General features: G+C 49.6%; 1 pseudogene; it reads left to right on the forward strand.

Moving 5' to 3' along the window:
• The first annotated feature begins 1,160 nt into the window (after positions 1-1,160).
• LOC113890901 lies at positions 1,161-7,865 on the forward strand (annotated as a pseudogene).
• Positions 7,866-8,160: the final 295 nt, after the last annotated feature.

Here is an 8,160-nt window from a genome sequence, read left to right on the forward strand (position 1 = left end):
GATACTAACGAAAACCCAGTGTGAGCCAGCCTTGTGCAAACTGGAGGGAAACCAGTAAGAAGCAAAGCCAACTCCACCCTCAGGAGTTTACTCTCTTCTGGAGAAAACAGATGACAAACAAGGAGTATAATCGGGGTCTTAGTGACGGACAAGCACTAGACAGGGAAAGAGGTGGAGTTGGGGTTGGGCTGATACAGGCGCTGGGTTAGTAACATTGATTCCAACATTTGCCCGACACCCACTCTGTACCAGGGATCATACCGGGTGTTGGGAAAATAAAGACGAGCAAACAGCTTCTCTCAGAGAATGGCCGTCGAGGGCGGGGGAACCCCTGCCTGCCTTCCTCAGGGGCTCCAGAAGCTCTGGTGGTAACCACCAGGGGCTGTCTGAGACTCCTGTTGGTACTCACAGACCTTGGTTACACTGACAGCACTGTTGTGTATGGTTTTTTATTTTCCTTTCCCTTTCTTCCTCCACAATTAAATCTTGTTATTCGAGTGGCCTCAGACCTCTGTTCTCCACCGACAGTATTCAAGATTAGGACTAGAGAAACTGTGGAAGAACTGTCAATTTCCCCATGAGACTTTAGAAGTCTAAAATAAAGAATTCTCTATAACCTCGTGGACACTTCTTTTATTCTTTTAAAAGGGACAAAACTACCTTAAGAAAATATCCTTTGCTTATGGTCAAAGGAAGAAAACAAAAGCATTTCCAGTGTACAATCATCTGACTTAATTTTCAAAGCACCAGTATCTTTATGGGGTCCCAGATGGTGGGTGAGCACTGGGCAGTGCTCAGGAGGACATCAGAAGGGACGGCTGGGATGACTGATGGACATGAGCGGTGGTCACATGGAACCGAGCTCCATGAGGGTTGCACAATTCAAAATAAAATTGGAGGGAAAATATTGACTCTGAGCCTTTTAGTCACCAGTGCAAATATATACTATTTATATTGGCTATAAAATCCACCAGGAGTGATCTGCCTGGTCTCAAAGTGGTCACAGACTCCAGCGACTAAGAAGAAAGTTTGGGTTCTGGACTCATCGTCCCCTCTTCCTGTCCCTCTGATTCTAACAGTGCGGCCTAAGACCTGGCTAATCAGAGCAATCCTCTGACCCCAGGGGGAATGCAGGAAGGGTGACCCTGATTTGACTCAACATGAAGCAAAAAGACTTTGGGCTCCTGGGGAAAGCGATTCTGATTTGGAGCAAGCTTGATTCTGAGAAGATGTGGGCTGGGCTGGTGGCCATCGGCTCGAGAGGGGACAGAGTCAGTGCAGTGAAGGTGAGACTGCCTTTAGACACCCAGTGTGGAGGCTGGGTCATTAACTCTTGGTCAGACCTGCAGAAGCAGAGCGACTTTGGAGTGCGGTGACCCTCTGCTTTTCTTTCTGTACCTCTGGCTTCCTTTGTGTTCCTTTTTCAGCCTGGTTGAGGTTGGGTTTTTGCCATCAGCACCTAAAAGACCACATGGGAGCCTGTATCCTGGTCCCAGTTAGTTGGCCCTGCTTGTGCAAGGAAACTGTGACCCACGGCCCACGGCCACGCATGGGTCAGTGTCTCGCCTCTTAAATGCCGCGTGCTTCCAGGCCCAGCGGTGCTCTCCTCCTGGGATTTGCCAGGAATGCTGGGATGGGAGCAGGTGCGGTAGGGGACCAGATTCAAGCTGATGTTGTCGGAAGCATTCAACTTGATGTTTGGTGCCTTCTTTTCCCTCTGCTATGAGAAGAGGATGTTCCAGATCCGAGGAAAAAGGGAGGCCCCGTCCCTGACCGAGGATGCAGAAAAGTCACGGGCGGGGGCCAGGAGGATCAAGCCACGTCACGGCTGACCTGCAGCTGGCAGGACAGAGTGGCAGTCCCCCGGGAACATGGAATGTGAGAAGTCAGCTTCTGTTGAGCAGCAGTCTCCCTGGCTTCTATTACATCACTGGTGGTGGTGGAGGAACACAGCATCCTAACCCGATCCCAGTGAACCCCGACTCCGAGCAGCCCTCGTGATGTGGTCCGCTTGGGCACCCCTCACAGCTGCTTAGAAAGCCAGGCAGCCTGGCTGTCCCTGGAAGGTGCCTTGTCTTGGCAGGCTCCCCCCACCCTGGAAGAAGTGATTGTAACTGACTCCATGGACTGTATCACCAGCCACAGAAACAGCTTGTAAAAAACAGATCCCAAAACGGGTCAAACATTTTCCCTCGCTATGGCCAATTCTAGGTTTTTATCCCATGATAGAAAGTTCTACCATCTTATAACAGGCACTTGTTTAGGAAAATACCACAGCGTGGTGGCTTTTAAGAAATATCTGTTTTCTGAGTAAGAGAAGAGAGGGCAGAAAACATGAAAAAAATGTCTGTACGGTAAGAAAAAGTAGGATTTATCTTTTTTGATGGTTCACTGGGGAGTGACATGATTTTCTAGAAATGTCAAGTTCCACAGAGCCAAGCAATCATATTTTACAGAATTTGGTTCATTATGAGAAACATGCACAAAAGAGAGAAACAATTTACCCTAAAATGGAATTGAATACATGGAGAAACTCAGAGATTTGTGGACAATCCACTCCAGGACTTCTCCACTCATGGCCCTGGAGTTGTGTGACACTGTGATTATATATTATACATATATATATGTATATTTATTATTATATATGTATAATCATAAATATATATATATATATATATATGCCTGGGCTTTCCTAGTAGGTCAACTGGTAAAGAATCTACCTGCCATGCAGGAGACCCCAGTTCGATTCCTGGGTCAGGAAGATCCTTTGGAGAAGGGATAGGCTACCCACTCCAATATTCTTGGGCTCCCCTGGTGGCTCAGATGGTAAAGAATCAGCTTGCAATGAGAGAGACCTGGGTTTGATCCCTGGGCTGGGAAGATACCCTGGAGGAGGGCATGACAATCGACTCTAGTATTCTTGCCTGAAGAATCCCCATGGATAGCCTAGTGGGCTACCGTCCATGGGGTCCCAAAGAGTCAGACACTACTGAGTGACTGAGCACAGCACACAGCACATATATATACAAGCATGCTAAGTCACTTCAGTCATGTCTGACCCTTTGCGGCCCTATGGACTATAGCCTGCCAGGCTTCTCGGTCCATGGGATTCTCCAGGCAAGTATACTGGAGTGGGCTGCCATGCCCTCTTCATATATATATATATATATATATATATATATGTATATTTGGGTTTTGTCTCCATCTCTGGCACTAGAAACTTTGAGATTTCCTAAGTGAAGAAAGCAATAGGTGTCTCTTTTTATGTTAATGGAGTGACTTTGGAAAGCTTCTGGGAATGGAACATGGTTGCCAATGGAGCCAGTCCTGTGATTAGAAGGTTAGAATTTTCAGTTCCATCTCCCTTGACCTCTGGGGAATCAATCAATTGGCAGTAGCCAATGATTTAATCAATCCTGCGTATGTAATGAACCCTCCAGAAAAATCCAGAAAGGCAGGGTTCAGGGAGCTCCCCAGTAGATGACCACAGGGAGATTTGGGGAGAGTAGGGTATTTGGAGAGAATATGGAAGTTCCATGTCCTTCCCCATGTCTTGCCCCCTGCATCTCTCCATTCTGGTTGTTCCTGAGTTATATCCCCTTACAATAAACTGGTTATCTAGTGGGTAAAATGTTTCGCTGAGCCCTCTGAGCCACTTTAGCAAGTTAATCAAACCTGAGGAGGGGGGTCATGGGGACCTCCCTGGAGCAGACTGGTCAGAAGAAACACAGGTGACAACCTGAAGTTTCCACTGGAGTCTGAGCTGGGGGAGGGGGCAGTCTTCTGGGGTCTGATGCTGTCTGTGGGGACAGGGTGATGGAACTGAATTGCTTGTTGGTGTGTATCTCTTCAACTCTACCTGCCCCCCGCCCACACACACACACACACGGCAACTGTGGGCAAAGCTTTAAATTGCTGCACACACCTTCACATCAGTTCTCCCTACACATCGAGGGGTATGAGAACACACAGCCCAGATCAAATAGTCCAGACTCATCTTCTACAGACAAGGACTGAGGGAAACCATGCCGAAGCCTCCAGGGCAGGTCAGCGGTCCAGCTGAGGTGTGATACTTCACAGGCAACAACACTCAAAAACCCCATTGTTCCCCGCCGAGACGGCCAGTGAGCAGCGCTCCCCAGCACTGACGCTGCGCCCACAGAAGAGGTGAGCAACTTGCTCGGTTTTGGGGATTTGAGTCCCAGGTGCAACCTCTGGGTAGAGAATGCACAAGGGGAGCCACTGAGAATATGCAGCAGCCCCAAAGGAGGGGTTTTGCTACTAAAAGTACTAGCTTACTTCAGAAACAGTTGGTGAAATAAAATTCATGTTTTATGGCAAGATGAAAAAAATTTAAACAAATTTTTCTTTGCCCCTTTGGGCCTCCTCCCTCACCTCTGGTGTGTGTTGTGCATCTGCGTTGATCAAACCCCTTAGGAGAGAACCTTCCTTCTTAACCTTGTAAGGGGCCATGGTGACCCATGACCCACCATCACTTTGTTCAAGGAGATCTGGACGGTGCAAATTGTCAATAATGCATCATGTAGTACACAGCCCTCTGTCTCAAAAACTTACATAACTGTGTTTTGACTTCTAACAGGCAGAAGAGTTCTTGGAGCTTTCTGAGAGTCTGTTCCCGTGTTATAATCCTCAGTCTGGCTCAAATAAAATTTTCCATTTCTTTCTTAGATCTACTGATTTTTTCCATTGACACAAGAAAGGACAATGTCCTATGAAAGTAATGAAGAGAAAACCCTGGCAGCCAGCAGGGCCCAGGCCCCAGGGCCAGGGGACAAGGGGGCATACCTGGTGCAGGACGGGTGGCCCAGCCCAGGAGCCGGGAGGACCTGCCGTCTGGACGTCACCCAACTCAGTCCATGGGGGAGAGACACCCTCCCAAGGCCTGGACGCAGTTGGTTGGCACCGGGGGCAGGGCCCAAATTCTCACCTTCGACACAGCACACCACTCCCTCCCCCGAAATACCAAAGGAAAATCTGATTTGGAGTCAATGAGTGCCACACCACCCCAATAGAGGCCCCATGGCATGGCCCCACAGGGACATGGCCAAGCCCAGACACAGCTGGAGGGGCCTCCACCAGAAGAAGGACTCTGAGACAGCATTCAGGTTATCAGAGGCCATGAAACAGCCTGGGCTCCGGGGGCTGGGAGACTGACACTCAGGGAGGCAGAGGTTATAGAACCATGGAGCTAGAGCGTTTGAAAAGAGCCAGGATTTTAGAGGAAAGAACAGCATCCACAGAACGGGGCTGCAGAATCCAGAGGAATTGCAGGTTGTCAGACACAGTCATTGGAAAAAAACAGAGCAGACAGTGTGAAATACTGACATGGACCAGGCACAGGAGAAGGTGGGAGGGTGGTAGAGTGAGAAGCCCAGCTCTAAGTCACAATTGATCTAGAAGACGAGAACAGCTCATCTCATGGAGTTGCTGGTGTCTGGAAAGAAGGAACATGATTTATTTCTCCCCTAACGCTGAGTGGCCCATCTCATCCTCCAGGCCGGGCCTCGTTGGAGCTGGAAAGGATGCCACTAAGCCTCAGCTGGGACCAGAGGCGTGAAGCAGGCAGCCCTGGGCTGGCTGACCGAGAGGGCAGCCATGCCCTGGGATCCATGCCCTTTGTTTCAAGGGTGCCCGGGTGCCTATGTGGGCTCTTCACATGCCTTCCCGGCAGCCTCTTCACATCTGCTAACAGCCAAGTGCACCTGCCTCTACTGTCCCACAGCTAGATTAAATTCCAGATTCTCTATCTGAAGAAGACCCCTCTTAACTTTCTTCCAGGTGACAGTATCAGGCTTCAGACACCCCAGTCCCACCTCCTCTCGGAGCAAGGAAGCCATGAGGCGGGCAGTGGGGCAGTTGGTGCCAACAGGGTGCTTGGCTCTGGGGCCAACATGGGCAGCACAAATAGAAGCAGCAGGAACCCCACTTAGGGGACTTTGCTGGTGCTTAGGACTCCATGCTTCCACAGCTTGGGCCTGGGTTCAGTCCCTGGTTGGGGAACTGAGATCTTGTAAGCCATGCAGTGCAACCAAAACAGAAAAAAAAAAAAAAAACACTTAGGAAACACTGCCTTCCTCAAAACCTTGCTCCTTCCACGGCCACCCACAGAAGGCACCTGGCTCACCAGGACAGCTGGCAGGGTCTCAGGATCCCCCAGCTCCATGTTCACAAACGAGCATTTCAGTCCCACATCCCACCAGGAATCAAATGCCTGCTTCCTGTGAGTTCAGCAAGCCTCTACAAAGGTGACCTGCCGTGTGGTTCCTTTTCTCGGATGCCAACTTTCTCACTAGCATTCTCTCAACGATGGTCCCCAAAGGACATGAGTCTGGAACCTGTGACCTTGTCTCCCAGCTAATGGATGCTCTGAAAGGGCAGAAGGGTCTGCTCTCTCCCTCCCACTTCCTTTCTTTCTTCCCTTGCTTGCTCCCCTCCTCCCTTCCTTCCTTCCTCTTTCCTCCATTCTCCTGTCCTCCTCTTTTTTTGGTCTCGACACTCTAAATGCCAGGGGCTCTGCTGGTTCTTCAACATTTAGTTTGCATCAAGCCATGGCCCCTGGGCTCAGGAAATTCAGAGGTGGGAAGGCCAAGTCAGCCTGCGCCCCTAGGAGTTCCTGTGTGTGGACCTGGAATTGGGCCCAAAACAGCAGCTGCCTTTTAACCTACGCACACCCATGCCAACCTCAGCTCTAGCCCATTAGGGTCACCAGAGTCAGCAAGGGAGAGTTCAGGAGGGCCCATTAAACTTGAATTTAAATGAGCCATAGGAGGTGCGGTCCTAGGCATTTGTCTCTTGCTTCAGCAGTGCTTGGATGGAACAGGCCCAGGGATGCCCCTTTCTCCAGCCTCTGACCATCCCCCAACCTTTATTCCAGTGGCAACTTTTGGCATCAGCTACTCTGCTGTCCATGATTACCGGGACCAGCCACAATTTTTTGAGCTTAACTCCTGATTAATGATCAACCACTAGTCCCAGATTCCTCAGAATTATTCCACTGAGGTGGAGGCCGCCGTCAACCACCTGGTCAACAAGCATCTGGGGACTCCTACACCTACCTGTCTCTGGGCTTCTATTTCGACCAAGACGATGTGACTCAGGAAGGGTGTGGGCCACTTTTTTCCACAAATTGGCCAAGGAGAAGTGCAAGGGCGGCAAGCATCTCTTGCAAATGCAAAGCCAGTGCAGCAGCCATGCCCTCTTCCTGAACGTGTAGAAGCCATCTCAAGATGAGTGGGGTAAAACCCAGGATGCTATGGATGTTGCCCTTCTCATAGAGAAGAATCTGAACCAGGCCTTTTTGGATCTGCGTGGCCTGGGTTTTGCCAGTGCAGACCCCCACCTCTGTGACTTCCTGGAGAACCACTTCCTAGGTGAGGAGATGAAACTCATCAAGAAGCTGGGTGACCACTTGACCAACCTCTGCAGTCTGGCTGGTCCCCAGGCTGGGTTGGGTGCATATCTCTTCAAATGGTTCACCCTCAAGCATGACTAGGAGCCTCTGAGGCCAGTGGCCTTTGAGGAGCCCCCCGCTAATGTCAGGGCTTCCTGAAGTCCATCTCTACAGCCACTAGGCAGCTTTTTAACACCCCCAAGACCTCTCTCAAGCCTTGGACAAAATGGAAACAATAAAGGTTTTTGCAGCGAAAAAATAAGTAAATAAACGAGCAACAAATACTGTTTGGTATAAGTACGTCCCACACACTGCATGGGACATTCTTACTCCACCCTAGTACAATGCCATGGCAGCCTGCCAAGAATCTCCTCCTTTACTTGGAGGATCTGAGGTCTAAAAGCGGTGGAGCCCAAACTTGTAATCTGCAGATTAATGTTCTGTGCTCCCTTCCAGGTCTGTGTCAGACAGTCACTGAGACCACAGTCTGGGTGAATCCTCACAACACCATTCTGAGAGCAGGTGGCTCTTTAATGGGGTCCAAAAGGGCTCTGTGAGCTCTGAGCTCTTCCAAAGAGATCAGTGACCACCAACCAGAGTATAATTCTAAAATGTTACAGAAAAGTTTAATCACAGTTTGAAAAATGAAAAGGAAAAAAAAAAAAAAAACACCACCCCCAGAGATTATCAAGTTTACAACCATGTTCCTTCTTTCCTTATTGAAGACAAGCACACCAGGAACCAGCAAC

The sequence above is a fragment of the Bos indicus x Bos taurus genome, chromosome 4, assembly GCF_003369695.1.
Source record: "Bos indicus x Bos taurus breed Angus x Brahman F1 hybrid chromosome 4, Bos_hybrid_MaternalHap_v2.0, whole genome shotgun sequence".
In the NCBI taxonomy this organism is placed as follows: Eukaryota; Metazoa; Chordata; class Mammalia; order Artiodactyla; family Bovidae; genus Bos; species Bos indicus x Bos taurus.